This window comes from Pongo abelii, chromosome 12 (genome assembly GCF_028885655.2).
Source record: "Pongo abelii isolate AG06213 chromosome 12, NHGRI_mPonAbe1-v2.0_pri, whole genome shotgun sequence".
Lineage (NCBI taxonomy): Eukaryota > Metazoa > Chordata > Mammalia > Primates > Hominidae > Pongo > Pongo abelii.
In genome coordinates this window covers 119,211,852-119,228,761 of record NC_071997.2, presented here as the reverse complement: position 1 = coordinate 119,228,761, position 16,910 = coordinate 119,211,852, and the positions used below count along the sequence as shown (strand labels likewise).

Below are 16,910 nucleotides of genomic sequence, written 5' to 3'. Positions count from 1 at the left end.
CAATTGGAAAAGGACAGGAAAACAGAAACAGAATTTCTCACTCCAGGTCATGTTTTTCATCAGGAACCAGCAGTCTGGTTTTTCAGTCTTCAGGCTGTTTTTGGCTTGAAGGTAGGGTTTTACCAGGGAAGTGCCCCTATCTTCCTAGGCATTTGTCTGCCTCCTGCCACAATTAATTTTCCCCTATCAAGAGGTACACTGCCCTTAGGAAAAGGATGGTGATCACTCTTAACTGCTTTCTGCTGACAGGTAAGCTGTTTTGGAAAGAGAGCAGTCAGATCTCTCTCATATGCCTATCTAAGGGTCTCTGGTAAATGGCAGCCATAATATGAGGCTCCAGTTGCATGAACATTTGGAGTTTGATGGCCTAAAGGCGAGAAGAGACAAATCAGATTATTAGAAGACATGTATCAACATGAAACAAGGGGGTAAAGACAGCTCAAAATTCCCAAGGCTGCTGACATGCCCAGATAACTGGTGGATATAGTTATGCCTGCTAAAAGGTGGTTTCAGGTGAAGATAAGAAACTTGTTGGGAACTGGAATAAAGGTGATATGCAAAGAGACTGGTGGCATTTTGTTCCTGCTCTACAGATCCATGAAACTTTGAACTTGAAAGAGATGATTTAGATTATCTGGCAGAAGACATTTCTAAGCAGCAAAGTGTTCAAGAGGAAGCAGAGCATAAAAGTTTTGAAAATTTGCAGCCTGACAAAGCAGTAGAAAAGAAAAACCAATTTTCTGGGAAGGAATTCAAGCTGGCTGCAGAAATTTGCATAAGTAACGAGGACCCAAATGTTAACCACCAAGACAAGGGGGAAAATGACTCCAGCACATGTCAGAGATCTTCATAGCAGCCACTACTATCACAGACCTGGAGGCCTAGGAAAGCAAAATGGTTTTGTGGGCTGGGCCCAGAGCACCCCCTGCTCTATGCAACCATGAGACATGGTGCCCTCTGTCCCAGCTGCTTCAACTCCAGCCATGGCTAAAAGGGGCCAACACACAGTTGAGGCTATTACTTCAGAGGGTGCAAGTCCCAACCCCTGGTGGCTTCATGTGGTGTTGGGGCTATGGGTACACTGAGGTCAAGAATTGAGATCTGGAAACCTCTTCTTAGATTTCAGAGTGTGTATGGGAACCCCTAGATGTCCAGGAAGAAGTTTGCTGCAGTGACAGAGCCTTCATGCAGAGCGTCTGCTAAGGCAGTGCAGAAGGGAAATGTGGTGTTGGAGCCCCCACTCAGAGTCCCCACTGGGGCACTGCCTATTGGAGCTATGAGAAGAGGGTCACCATACTCCATACCCCACAATGGTAGATTCACTGACAACTTGCACCGTGCCCATGGATAAGCTACAGACACTCAATGCTAGCCAATGAAAGCAGCAGGGAGTGGGCCGACAAAGCCACAGGAGTGGAGCTGCCCAAGGCTGTGGAAGCCCACCTCTTGCATCATCGTGACCTGGATATGTGACACGGAGTCAAAGGAGATCATTTTGGAGCTTTAAGATTTGGAAGCCTTACTGGATTTCTGACTTGCATGGGGCCTGTAGCCCCTTTTTTGGCAAATTTCTGCCATTTGAAACAGACGTATTTACCCAATGCCTTCACCACCATTGTATCTAGAAAGTAATTAACTTGCTTTTGATTTTACAGGCTCAATGGTGGAAGGGAATTGCCTTGTCTCAGACAAGATCTTGGACTTGGACTTTTGGGTTAATGCTGGAGTGAGTTGAGTCTTTGGAGACTATTGGAAGGGCATGATTGTGTTTTGAATTGGAGGACATGAGATTTGGTAGGGGCCAGGGGAAGATATGATATTGTTAGGCTCTCTCTCTGTCCCCACCTAAATCTCACCTTGGATTGTAATAATCCCTATGTGTCAAGGGTGGGGCCAGGTGGAGATAATTGAATCGTGGGGGCAGTTTCTCTCATGTTATTCTCGTGATAGTGAGTGAGTTCTATGAGGTCTGATGGCTTTTATAAGGAGCTTTCCCCTTCACTCAGTGCTCATTCTGTCTTCTGCTTCCCTGTAAAGAAGTGCCTTCTGCCATGATTGTAAGTTTCCTGAGGACTCACCAGCAATACAGAACTATGAGTCAATTAAACCTCTTCCTTTATAAACTACCCAGACTTGGGTATGGCTTTATTAGCATCTTGAGAACAGACTAATTCACAGGGTTAATCTAAAATACAGACAAAAACTTAAACTACTACTGAGACTAGAATTTAATGACTAGTCTATAAGTTTTGAAACGCAAGTTGTCTCTCTCCAGTCTTTATTTAAAAAAAAAAAATTATAGCAGAACTGAGTTGTTTGCAAAATAAACTTTAGTCTTATACTTGGCCTGATTAATTGCATAAAGTGCAGCAAGACTAATTATTTTCCCATAGGCTTTTCTAGATTGGCTTTGAGGGAACTCTGTTTCACAATGAATCTCAGATAAGACCTCTTAAAGCCAAGCCCAGCAATGGGTTTTTGCCCTGAAATATCTGTGAGTCAGGTAAATTCCTCTCTTCCTGAGGTCCCAAGATAGCTTGAGGCTCCTAGACCTGTTAGAATGTGACATTCTTTACTCACCACAGGTCAAGAACCTCATACAGGGACTTTGTAGACAATGCATGAGGCCAGTTTTCCCAAGGGATTTATATTGGCTCTGTAAGTTAAGCTTAATTCCCTAAAGGAAAGCACACCATTCTAGTCAAACCCTTGATAAAACAATTTTTTTTTGTCCAATTGTGTCCTGCTGCAAAAGAAAATGGATTCTTATTGTACTTATGCAAATAACTATATTGCCATAAGTTAAGAATACTCACAAATAGTTTCCAAATTCTGGAGAAACCAGGTAAGGAGAAACAACTATCCTTCAAATTTCATTCACAGGAATATACTTTACTCAATTTTTAAAAGTTGCAGATGGCTCAAATTTTCCTTGACTCTGAAAAATAAAACAAGGTTCATCAATGTTTTAAACAAAAAGTTAAAAAGGATTACTTCAGTTTTCTATTTAGTTCATTCCACTTACTTTTGCTTTGCTTGATATTCATGAACATCACAGCTCTTCATGAGTCCTGTACATTTTTCCTCTATCCCATCATCACAACATCCAAAGTTATCAGAAACCTGCATTTGACAGCACCTGCTGAAGTCCTATAGCTGATTAGAAACCATCTTTTGTAAAGGATCAAGCAAGACAGCAATTGTCTGTGAGTTACAAAATGTCCAGAGGAGTTACAGTAAAAAACATGATTGACAAAGAAATTAGGTTGTATCTGCGATTTACAATAACTTAACATTATATCCTTTACTATGATTGGTAGCATATACACAGACATTAGAATTTTATAAATGCCATACAATTTTGAAACATATATTAATATTATTCACTTAAATATAACTTGAAGAAGATTAAACCTTATTTTTATTTTGGCAATCCCATGTAACTCAGCATGTGAAATAGCCCTGTTCACCTCTCTTTTGGATGCTCCAGGGGCCTCTGTAGCATTCAAAAGTTTAGGGGTCAGAAAAAACACAACTTTTGAAGCTGAAGTTTGATTTGCAGAAGACTGTTAAATATTTTAGAGATTTAAACACTTCATATTATTAAATAGAACTCCAGATTACCTTAAGTTTTTTTATTTAGCCAAAATATGACTCAAATATTTTAAAACAAGGCAAAAACCTTTACTCATTAAGACAGAAGACTTAACTTTCCAAACAATTTGTTTCTTGTTATCTTCTTTTTTGGTAGTTCATTCACAAGGCAAACAAAAATCATTCATTATCCTTTACTATTACATAAAAATCTTGTTCAAGGGAGAGAAAGCCAAATTTCACCCTTGCATTAGTCTACTAACAATCTTAACCCCAATTTTTAAATGAAACCTTATAGATAATTCTATCCAATCTTAATCAGTTTGACCATGAGGTGAGATTCCTATAAACCTTTTATAATCCTTTACAAATTTTTGTTAAAAAGCACATCAGTGCCTTAAGAAAACCTTGTGTTTTTATGTCAATGCTCAATTTACAGAAAAACCATATAATACTCTTTTGAATCTTGTCAATATGTTCACACAAAGAATTTATTTGCTAAGATTAATTTTTACAAATCTTTCATACATTTTTTAAACATTCAGCTTTATCTTATCTAATTTAAGACAATCCTTTAACCCTCTAACTAGGCAAAAATTTACATTGTCATGTCTTTTTATAATCTTTTACTAAAATCACATTTAACTTTCCTTACATACCCTGAATATAAATCTATTTTCAGTAGTCTCAGTATAACAATTACATGTAATAATGGTAACTCTTAGCAATTTTTACTTTTAATGTAAAACCTGGTAAGTTATTTTAATTACGTACTAGGTGCATATAAGGTCTGATTCTTTCCAGCATAGTTGGGGTCGTGGTTAGTTTCATATGTCTTCAGGCCTTACCAAACTGTAAAGCAGGCAAATTGAACAATTTTCAAAAGCCAAAGAAGCAGTTTGTGACTTTAAAGCATTTAGCAAACCTAATATCTGAACATAATTTAGACCACAACTTTACATTTTGAAAACATTTATATTTTACCAATAATCTTTAAAACCGTTTTTATTTTTCAAATAGTAAAGTCATGTGAACTGAAAGACATTACAGCTTGCTTTTTCTTTAAAAATATTTGATCTAAGCACTTATTTTTCTGTATGCCAATTACTTAGAGCTCTTTTGTATATAAACGTCACACACATAAACCATATATGCAGACAGACAGAAGAAGATCCAGTAATTGTAAGATTTTTTACTTGCCAATCTCTTAATTGAATTATTGGCCTCATGGTGAAGCCTTTCAAGAAATAGGACTAGGAAAACATTCAGTTTTTAGGGTTTAATAAGCAGGTATAGCTGGAAGACAAAAACAGATTTTTAGAGGGATCTATCCACTTTTAATTCTTGGGGTTCCATGAGGAAAACAGATATTTTTTTCCAAAATTGGGTCTGTGGTGCCTTCTTTGTTTCTCCCAAGGAGTCCCAAGCTATCAGAAGTTATCTTAGGCCCTCTAGTGTGTGCATTAAAAGTGAATAAAGATAATTCAGTTGACTGAGAAGAAAAAACCCTTTTTCCAGCAAGACAAGATCCAAGAAGACTTAAAAAAAAAAGTAAAAATAAAGGCCCTGTAAACATACCTATATCTTGGATATCCATTTTTAATTAAGCTGAGTTTTAAACATAGCACTCTTTTAAAAAATTATTTTAAATCCATTATTACACGACTTTAGCCACGCCAAGTGGCCAATAATTCTGGCTTTTGAACTTTACCAAAAGTAACCTCACAGATGAAACCAACAAGCGTTAACTACGGTTATGACTTAACTGCGAGTGTATGAGGTATTTTCAAAGAGGTGATAAGGAGTTTTTACAATATCTGGAATCTTCAATGGTAGCTCAGAGAAAGAAAGATTTAAGAAAGGAATCTAGAAGTCGTTCATGGAAGGGAAGAGAATCAGCAAATGTCACACAGATATTAACCAGAAAGTACCCATTTCCTAAGCCAGGGTTGAACCCAGGCTGTCATTGTAAAATGGCAGAGATCAAAAAAAAGGACTGCCACATGGATACAAGGTCAAGCTCCCAAGGATGTAAAACAAGGTGGAGAACTCATCCAGTTTGTTTGTTTTTTTCTTCAGAGACCTGCAGAAAAGTTGTTACTAACCAGTTTGCTAGGCTGGCTTGAACAGTGAGATTATGGGGTCCTAGGCCAGCATTCTATCCTAAGGTAACCCTCTTTCTGATAGAACCATAAAGAAAGACACACAAAGCACACCAGATTGGCTATAGCATAAGACTAGCCTCACAAATTCTTATTTCCATTAATCAAAACTTTACAGAGGATGTACACAGTGATTTTTACCATTCCCACAACCAGTTTGCACAGAAAGAGAGAGGCCAGAAGTCTGACTGGTAAGAGCTTTTACTCTTTTGTCAGCATGTCAGACTGCTGGGTTTCCTTCCCCTGAGCTATGGAGCCCTTTTGACCCTGGAGTCCTGTAAAGGGGGAATAGACAAATAGGTTTTATTTGCATACTGTAAAAGTTGTTCCTCCTCAAGAGATTTCTGTAGTTAGATCTGTAATTTCTTCCTGATTCATTTTTAAACCAAACAGTTTAAGGTTTGGGCAAATTAAATTTTTCTCAGTTTAGGGAATGTATCCAAGGGGAGGGTCCTGTGGTGTGGACACACAATTACTCATCCACAAAGAGAGGATGGAGGAGGAAACAGGAGAAATTGGGCATTTTTTTCCCACAGCAGTCCCAGTGATTCAGGATGCATTCAAGAGAAATACAGACTGACGATGGTTCATCTGGAAATAGGGGAAAAATATGTTCTGTAGTTTGTTTCTCTTCCCAGTGAATACACAGAGTATGTGAGAGAGAGAGACAAAAAAGTGTCCCCGTTTTTTCTTCCGCACTTATATTTCTGAGTCCTGGCAACCTCGGTAGTTACCACCTGTGGGTGCCAATGTGGTTTTCACCCATATAACAGGGAGACCAACAGGGTAGGATTCATCTGCACTCACCTGTGCACTGGCCTATCCTCCCCGCTGTCAGTAATGTTTGAGTTCCCTAGATCTCATCTATGCCATGTATATGAGCGTGATCTCCATCCATGAAATGGGACAAGGGGGCCGAGGGGGCACTAATCAGCTGGAATTAGTCGTACTCACGTGTACTGTGCCCCTTGACTTCTGTTGTCATCTGCCTCTGGATCCCTCAAATCCAGTTTTCTTTTCTAGGGCTTCAACTGGAAGCTTGGAATTGGAGTTTGGGACAAAAAAAAACCTCAGGAGGGTGCATGGACTCATTAAGATAAGTCCCAGGTGGCCCTTGCCAGACTGCAGTCAGCAGCCAGGAGGGCTGCTCTTTCACTGCTTTCTTACCATAAGCCAAAAGCTAAGGTAAAACTGTGGAACTGAATCCTCCTCAAACAAGGGAGAGAACAGGGAGTCCCTGAGAATTTGGGACCTGGCCTAGGAACATGTCTTCCAGAAAAAAAAAAAAAAATGTAGAAAAGCTTTCTGTATTCACAGGGCTGTGTTAACTCCTAGCATGGTGGAGAAAAGAAGTAAAAACTTTTTTTAATGCAGGGAGGGGAAGATGCCTGGGGAAAAAGTCTCTTGCTCTCATGCAAATTGGTTCCTTCAACAGGGAAAAAAAAACAAACAACTTTTAATCACTGACTCCTCCCTGCTTCTGAGAATACATGAAAACTGCACTATTCTGAATTACATTTTTGATGACTGTTCTGAATTACATATTTTGATGACTATAACTGGATAGTTATAGAAACATAACTATCCAGTTATATCTCTAGTTTGCAACAACACCCCAACATTGTCAAAGAAAAGATAGGTGCCATGACAGCCCTAAAATAAAGAAGGAAAATGCCATAAAAAAGACTAGACTATACTGAAACTGACATTCCCAACCCCTGAGAGCAAAGAGGGTGGTGGTGGCAGTGTCCGCTCCCACATCCTGTCCTCTGTAGTAGTGCTATTCACTCTTAACTAGCTAATCAGAGGTTTGGTCCTTCATATGTCTTTAGTAAAAAGTCTGAGGACAAGAAGCCGTAGAAAACAGTGAAGAGTGTAGTTCCACATTTACTCACCCTTCAGGGATCCCAAATGATCGCCCAGAAAATGACACAGGACTCTTCTCCATCACTTTTGCCAGCCAGAAACACCTGGCCAGACGCTCCCTTGCTGCACCTTGGCTCAAGGCATCAAGGCAGGCAAAACCCTGCCAGTGTTTCTGTCACATGGTGTGTCTGCCCTCCTCCAGCAGAGGGCAGAGGGTAACGATGTTATACCCTTTTCTATACACACATTCAGTGTGTCCCAAGCTCTTGTCTCATGTCCAAGAAAAATGAGGATATTCTGACTCAAAGAGTCGGGAGGGTAGAGAATAATTGTATTGATTGACAGAATAACTTTCAGCAGAGGGGAAATGGGATGGTCCCCCACTCCCATGCTTGGGTGGTTTCTCCCCCAGGGTGGCTGAATCTGGGGTTTTTATAGGCACAGGATGGGGGAGGGGTGGGCTGTAGGTAATATGGGAAAAGGGAACATTTGATTCATTAAAAAGCATTATTCAGAAAGAACCAACCAGGAAAGGGCAAGAAAACAGGAAAAGAAGTTCTCACTCTGTGTCAAATTTTTCATCCTGAATGAATAGTTGGGTGTTTCAGCCTTCTGGCTGTTTTTGGCTTGAAGGTGGGGTTTCATTGCGGACCTGCCCCTATCTGCCTAGGCATTTGTCTGCTTCCTGCCACTATGACCATTAAGACACTCTTCTCTGTCCACTCTTTTGTCTCAAGGGAGACAGGCCTTCCTGGTGTGTAGGTGTTTATATTTCACAGGCCATCCCACACAGTTGTCAAGGGTTAATTCCTCTGTAAATTTTATTGGATTCATCACTCTTCATTTTCATCATATTATTATCACTTTTGCTTCTAAAAAGCTTTTTTGTCATCATCAAAAAAATTAGAAAAAGGTACATTAAGATGGGGAGATGTTAAGTGACTTGTTGGTTATTCAGCTAGTGGCAAAGCAATGGTTAGCACCCCATCCTGACTTTCTGAGACACTCATAATCCACAGAAATCCTAAACCTTTTGTCTACTACCAGGCATTTAAACAGAACCTCACTGTTATCTCATAAATATGTACTATCATTTACAGTTTCATTATTAATTTTACTCTTCTCAAGTACCAAAACACCACCTCCCCCTAACAAGTGAACTTATGCTTTTTATGTTCTACCTGTGAGTACTAGGATCATCAATCATATCTACAACTTCCCCTCAGTTGATTTATGAATAGTTTGTATTTTCACTGTATCTGTCTCACGCCTTTTTGAAAAGGGAACATTATATGGCTTCTTTTATGTGATTAACTCCTCCATCAATTTATGTGTCAATGATTGCCTTCCTGTAAAGGATTCAATTCCTCTGTCTCCATTGTTTCCTTCTCACTAGAAAAGTTATTTAAAATTCTATGAAAATGAAACTATGCTAAATTAAAAATCTACTCATGATAATAGGAGACACTCAAAATTATGGGTTTCAGTTTCAGGCTTCTCACCATGTCCTCAGATTGTACTCCCTTTCTAGCCCTTCTGCAGCAAATAAACCTTTGCCATCAGTTCACCAAAAGCACTCATGAGGGGAAAAATGGCATATCACTAAATATAGAGTCCTTTGTCACTTCTTGATTTCAAATTTACAGCTAATACTCAACACTTTAATTAAATCTTTCTTTTCTCTTCCTAAAACATATATGCAAATTTAAAAAAATCTTGACCCTATTTCCTGTCTCTCTTACTGTTCTTCTGCCTTCTGTATGCACATGCAAGAAATCTATCTTTATCTGTTTTATTTCTCAGTTTTACATATGGGAATTCATCTTCTAGTCATCTAATATCAATAATTCCCAAATCTAGATCTCTAGTTTTAGAGATAGTTTTATTTTGCATATTAATTTTTCCTGTTATCTGTTTAACAGCATATTCAAAAACTAACTCATCTCTTTATTATAAAATGCATTTTTCCTTTTACTATCATTATCTAAAAGTTCATTAATAATATGCTAGAATATTTTTTATTTTTAAAGCAAATGATCACTGAAATTGTCTTGCTCAGTATTACAATTTAAACAAATAATCAGATGATCGTTGTGTGACTCATGAATAAGTCATCATCTCCATCAGCACATGGAATAAATAGTTGGAATCATGTGAAAGAAGTGCAACATGAAGCAAAATACAAATTGAATCAATCAGGAAGCATTCAGAAAGCATTAAATAATCAGGCAGATGAGGGAGTAAATGGCAGGGGCTAGCTGCTTTTCTGACTTCGGCATGGCTGGCCATTAGACCCTCTTATGAATTGTAAATGGGACCCACTTACAGGTAGATAGGAATGAACCTACAGCCTGGATGGGTACATTCTCTTAATTATAGGCATAAAAAAGAAGAGTGTCTTGAATAAAAATTGCTTACAACAAATTATATAGGAAATACAGTGCTGTAGTAGATACCTCTGGTGCCTATGACATGCCCCCTCAGCCTACCTCAGATGCAGCCACAGCTGTTGTGAACTGTTATGAGGAGCTCAGACTCATTTCCTGCTGCCAATGACTCACCTAGCATCAACTCCGCCCAGCTTTCTGCATTCTGTTGCCAGGTCTTCTTCAGTGGCAATTTCATCTGGAAAGGCAGGGGCTTATCATCCTCAAGGCAACCTTTAACGAATAGTTACTGCAGACAGTGGGAAAAGGCATTAGCTTTTTAGGTGAACAATCTAAAAAGCATCCTCTATGATTGTCAGAAGTCTCATGCTGCCTACAGATGACATAACAATAATAGACCTTAAGTTAGCTTTTCCTCTTTTCCTGTCTCATGCTCTAAAATCTGTTATTCCATAGATCATCTCCCCAAAAAACATCTGTATGCAAGTTCTTTTCTGTCCATTTTTGATAACCCTAAATTAAGACAAGCAGATATTTTTTTCCTAACTCAATAATAAATGTGTAATTACATTTATGCAAGAATTATTTTCTTCCAGGCTAATCCTATTAATTTGTCTTTCAAATTCCCAAAATTTTATTTTGGTCTGTTTGTAGTCTTCAGCATGTGGGTGAGAATGTGACATTTTTTCTTCGGTGCTCTTATTTAGTATAATTTGGTATTTGTTTATTCACTTGCTTCAGCAACAGTCTTTAATTAACAAAAACGCTTAATTGAATTCCACAATATGCTTTAGTTTCCAACAATATCCTCTGCAGTTGTTGATCAATCTCTTTCTCTCTGAACTGCAGGGCTTTTCAGTGCACTTATGTGTCTTTTACAGATGGCATTTGTCTCTGGTCTCTGTCATGATCAGTATATTGCTCAAACAGTGGAAATAAGAAAAGAATTATAAATATTATCCAATGAGAGACTCACTTCTTCTGTGGCCTGAATGGAAAAAGTACTCTCATTGTGTAGCACCATGCCTTTGTGTGTAGAAAATCAATAACTATTTCTTGGAAAGAGGATCATCTAGGTTCACCCCCAAAACCACACTAATGTGCAGTCTGCAGGATATCACTGGGCTTGGAAAAGGAAACTTAAGTTATAACACCTAATAAGCTCTGTGGGCTTAGATATGTAAATCTTCTCTTGCTGTCCACTTTTACATCTATACACTAACATTATCTTGGTGATTTTACAGTTGTCTCCAGCTAGAAAAATGTCTATGTACAAAAAAATGCCTTTTTCTTTGTATTATTATATTTCCCTCTTTTATAGAAAACAAAGATTTTTTTTTTAAACAACCTCTATTTTTACTGCTTTTTTTTAAAATTATACTTTAAGTTTCAGGGTACATGTGCACAATGTGCAGGTTTGTTACATATGTATACATGTGCCATGTTGGTGTGCTGCGCCCATTAACTCATCATTTAACATTAGGTATATCTTCTAATGCTATCCCTCCCCGCTCCCCCTACCCCACAACAGGCCCCAGTGTGTGATGTTCCCCTTCCTGTGTCCATGTGTTCTCATTGTTCAATTCCCACCTATGAAGATATTTTTGTCTTTCAACAATGGAATCTCCTCTTCATGTCCAGGCAGCAGGATAACTTTTTTCCAGCTAGTCCAAAGATCTGTTGTTGTTTCATAAAACCACTTAGTGGCTCATAAACTAAGGCATCTTGCTTGTAAAGATTTCAGCTAGATAAGCATCCTTTTTGGCACCAACTATTCATCTCTCAAACTAGGTTTGTTTACCTAGTTTCCTATCTCAGCTATAACACCTATACTTAATTTCTAGTGAATGTTAATTTATATCTCACAGCACAACCTGATGTATTATCTCAGCAGCTTGCCAGAATGAATTTTCAGTTTCTTTAAGACATTGAATTAATTCTACCATCACTGAGAAATTTACTTTTATTTAAACATGTATTGCTATTAATATATCTCTTAGAATTTTCTGTTAGAGGTCACACTTATTGGACAGTTGCAAAAAACATAGAGGTTTAATACCAAACCAGACAAAGTTCAAATCCAAATTCCCACTTTTATTAACTCCATGAAATTTTATCTCTTTGAGTTTCTAATTATTCCCTGCAATAAAGGTAAAATATTTACTCAGAAGGCTTAAAAATAAAATGATACAGTATTTATAAAACAACTAACAAAAGACCTAGTACATGACATGTCCTCAACAAATATTACTTCCTATAAAATAATAAATGTAGTCTAATTCCCAGGATTCCAAAAGATAAATACAATTGATTCACATCAGTTATAGGAGATGGAGAAATATGTCTTTGTCTTTGGAGCCATTGTATAGTAGGGAAAATAATGCAAGTCCTGCATTCAGAGGTAGAATCATTCCCCTGTTTGGCAGATACTAGATGCATGCCCACTGGCAAGCTGTATAGTTTCCTTTAACTTTATGTTTCTTGGTGAAATAGGTGCCTTATTATAGGACTGTTTTGAGGGGAACATTAGATCCAATAACAAACACAAAATGCCAAACACAGTACCAAGCAGGGAGTTGATACTCAAGCCACAGTAGCTAATAATAGCTAAATAAGTTGTTAGCACCTTTCAATACAGATGAGTTTAAAAGTACGTCCTGTTGAAAGGCCAAGAGGTAGTTTACCTGTCAGCGTGTCTAAATATATTAGTGCAATATGGGCATTGTGCAAATGGATCCAAGATTGACTCCAGTCTTAAATACATTTCTTCCTTGTGAAAGAATTGTTTTTGAAATATACAGGCTTGTGTGTTATTACAGAATGTTTCTCATATCTCTGAGGATATTTCTAAATTAATCAATTGTTATTGTTTGGGAATAGATTAGATATATTTATCTTCTAGAGGACCCCTGAAATGTTTCAGTTTCCAACTTTATTAAACTAATGCCAATTCTATTTGTCAACTTAAATGTCCTTTCTTCTAGGAAGACTTCCCTTACTTAGGTGAGGTGTTCCTACTTTGGCTCTAGGGAAGTCTAGGGGAGCAAAGGTCACAGATGCCAGTGTCCATGTTCCATTAAGCACCAAAATTGGTGATTATCAGGCATTGCTTTAGAAACTACTTAGCTCCCTGCCTGAGCCCTCTGATCATGTATATGCCTGAAAATTAATCAACAGAATTGTGGTGTCGTCTTCTCTCCAAATTTCAAATATCACCTTAGTGACTCTTATAAGAGGAAGCAAAAAGAAACGCTTATATTGTCCCCGGCTTGTACCCTACAATACAACAGAGATCTTAGAAGAAGCTGGTGGCAATAGTGAGTTAACAATCACAGGCTTTACCAGATAAAGATAAGAATAAGATGTTCCCTTAGTCATTCTATTTTCCTCTTTTGGTTCCATGACAACCAGATAGCTAGGATTGCTCTGTTGAATAAATCAAGAGGATGAAATAAAATACAATGATAAAGGTCCATTAGAGTTGCACAAGCATGAGCTATACAAGTAACTATCTGATTACTCTGCAGGTTGTCAGATGCAATGCAGGGATGGTGCAAACTGTGTTCAGGATTCTAGCTGCTCAGGAAGATTGCTTAGTACTAAATTGTCCGATCTGCATGCTTTTTTTATATATTCATGTGACTAATAACTGAGGTCGTGGAATAATTAAATATCTATGTTGAATAAATAGCATATGAAGATAAGCCAGAAAAAGAATATTTTCAGAGCAGGAGGAGGTTTACCATGTTTATCTACTTTAGCATCAGCATTTAGATAATTAGAATTCTATAGAAAGGGATACCTGAAAGTTTTTAATTTTTCTCCTTTCTCTTCCTTTTCTTTTTTTCTTTTAAAAAATCCTTTCTTTTTGTCTCCTTTTTAAAAAGTATTCTTTTAAAATTGAATATAGCATATGTGTAGTGTACAAATCTTAAACATATAACTCAATGAAATTTATACATTTGTAACCATTTAACCACTACTCACATTGAGATATAGAATGTTTTCATCAACAAAAAATGACTCCTCGTGTTCCAGCTCACACAGTACATTCCAGAGGTAATTCCTGTTCTCATTTTTTATTATCAGAGATTAGTGTTTTCTGTCATTGAGGTGATACATGGTGAATTACATAAATATTCTCTTTGTGTTTCTGTTCTTTCATTCAACATATCTGTGAGGTTCAGCAATGTTGTTGTGTGTTATCGGTAGCTTGTTTATTTTTATTTTTATGTAGAACTCTATTATGTAAAACTATTGCACTTCACTTAAACGTTCTTTATTTACTAGTTTTTAAAGTTGTTTCCACATTTTGGAATTATGAGAAGCCGCTATGAGCACTCTAACATATACTTTTGATTGACATACACAGTCTTCACTATACAATCTAGGAGTAAAATGTTGGGTCATAGTGTTGGCTTGTATTTACTATAAATGGATATAAGGCCAGAAGTGGTGCCTTATCCTGTAATCCTAGCAATTTGGAAGGCTGAGGCAGTCAAATCACTTGAGTCCAGAAGCTGGAAACCAGCCTGGGCAACATGGCAAAACTTCGTCTCTACAAAAAATACAAAAATTAGCCAGGTGTGGTGGCTAACACCTGTAGTCCCTATTATTCAGGAGACGGATGGGAGGATCGCCTAAGCCTAGGGAGCTCAAGACTGCAGTGAGCCGTGATCATGATCGCAGCACTGCACTCCATCCTGGGTGACTAGTAAGACCCTGGCTGAAAAAAAAAAAAAAAAAAAACATGTAAAACTCTCTTCCAAAGTGATTTACCTCAGAAAATAGAAGAGATCCACTTGCTATACATTCTCTCCAGCACTTGGAGTCCACATATTTCCAATATAGTCATTGAATTAGTGGTGTATTATTACAATAATGTCATTTCTTGTTATTACTATTAAATTTATATACAATTAGATATTTTTGGTATATAGTTCTATGAATCTGTTATATATAGATTTTGTAACCACCATTACAATCATGACAGAGAAGCATTACACCAGTAGAAAATGTTCCCTCACGCTGCCTTTTGAAGTCAAACATTCCCTTAGGATAACGTTTGGCCTTCAGTTGCATCAATGTTACTACAAAGGATGTGATTTCATTCTTTTTATGGCTGTGTAGTATTTCATATGCACCACATTTTCCTTATTCAATCCACTGTTCATGGCCATTTAGGTTGATTCATGTCTTTGCTATTTTGAAGAGTGACATCATGAGCATGAGAATTTATGGGTCTTTTTGGTAGAAAAAAGTATTTTCCTTTAGGTATACATACACTAAATAATGGGGTGTCTGGGTAAATAGTTGTTCTATTTCTAATTCTTTAAAAGATTTCCAAACTGCTTTCCACAGTGACAGAGCTAATTTACATTACTACCAACAGTGTATAAGTGTTCCATTTTCTCTCCAGCCTTGCCAACATCTGTTGTTTTTAGACTTTTTGGTAATAGCTATTCTGACAGATGTGAGATGCTGTCTCATTCTGGTTTTGATTTGAATTTCTCTGATGATTAGTGATGATGAGCATTTGTTCATATATCTGTTGGCCACTTGTATGTCTTCTCTTGAGAAGTGTCTATTCATGCCCTTTGCCCACTGTTTAACAGGGTTATTTGTTTTTGGCTTGTTAAGTTCCTTATAGATTCTGGATATTAGACTTTTATCAGATATAGTTTGTGAATATTTCTCCCATTCTGTGTTTTTTTCTGTTTACTCTGTTGATAGTTTCTTTTGCTGTGCAGAATCTCTTTAGTTTAATTAGGTTCCACTTTCTTTTTTCTTTTTTGCAATTGCTTTTGAGAACTTAGTCATAAATTCTTTGTCAAGGCAGATGTCCAGAGGAGTATTCCCTAGGTTTTATTCTAGAATTTTTATAGTTTGAGGTCTTACATTTAATTCTTTAATCCATCTTGATTTAATTTTGTTTATGATGATGGGTAGGGGTCTGCTTTCATTCTTCTGCATATGGTTAGCCAGTTATTCCAGCACCATTTATTAAACAGGAAATCCTTTCTACATTGATTTTGTTGTCGACCTTTTTGAAGATCAGTTGGTGGTAGGTGTGTGGCTTTATTTCTGGGTTCTGTATCCTGTTACATTGATCTTTGTGTCTGTTTTTGTACTAGTACCATGCTATTTGGTTAGTACAGCGTTGTAGTATAGTTTCAAGTAAAATAACGTGATGCCTCGGGCTTTGTTCTTTTTACTTAGGATTGCTTTGGCTATTTGGGCCCTTTTTTGGCTTCAAATGAATTTTAGAATACTTTTTTTCTAATTCTGTCAACAATGATATTGGTAGTTTGGTAGAAATAATATTGAAAATGTAGATTGCTCTGGGCAATATGAACATTTTAATGATATTGATTTTCACAGTCCATGAGGATGAATTTTTTTTCATTTGTGTCATCACTGATTTCTTTCAGTCGTGTTTTGTAGTTGTACTTGCAGAGCTCTTTCATCTGCTTGGTTAGATACGTTCCTAGGTGTTATATTTTATTGTTGTGGCTATTGTAAATGGGATTCTGTTCTTGATTTGGCTCTCAACTTGAATGTTATTGATATATAGGAATGCTACTGATTTTTGTATGTGGCTTTTGTGCTGCAACTTTACTGAAATTGTTTATCAGGTCTAAAAGCCTTTTGATGAAGTCATTGCAGGTTTTTAGGAATAGAATCATACCATCAATGAAGGGAGATAATTTGACTTATTCTTTTTCTACTTCAATGCCTTTCATTTATTTCTGGGCTTCCAGTCCTATCTTGAATAGGAGCAGTGAGAGTAGGCATTCTTGTCTTTTTCCAGTTCTTAAGGGGAGTGTTTCCAGCTTTTGCCCATTCGGTATGATGTTGGCCATGGGTCTGCCATAGATGGCTTTTATTATTTTGAAGTATG

At 37.3% G+C, this 16,910-nt stretch overlaps 1 long non-coding RNA gene across 1 annotated transcript in view; it reads right to left on the bottom strand.

Annotated features, from left to right (window-relative positions):
• Window positions 1-4,366: 4,366 nt before the first annotated feature.
• LOC129057759 (uncharacterized) overlaps window positions 4,367-16,910 on the bottom strand; it is a 38,078-nt gene continuing 25,534 nt past the window's right edge. The window contains exons 2-3 of the long non-coding RNA XR_008522513.2: window positions 10,184-10,298; window positions 4,367-4,446 (exon numbers count right to left, since the gene is read on the bottom strand). This is a non-coding gene — a long non-coding RNA (uncharacterized LOC129057759). The remainder of the gene's footprint in view (window positions 4,447-10,183; window positions 10,299-16,910) is intronic.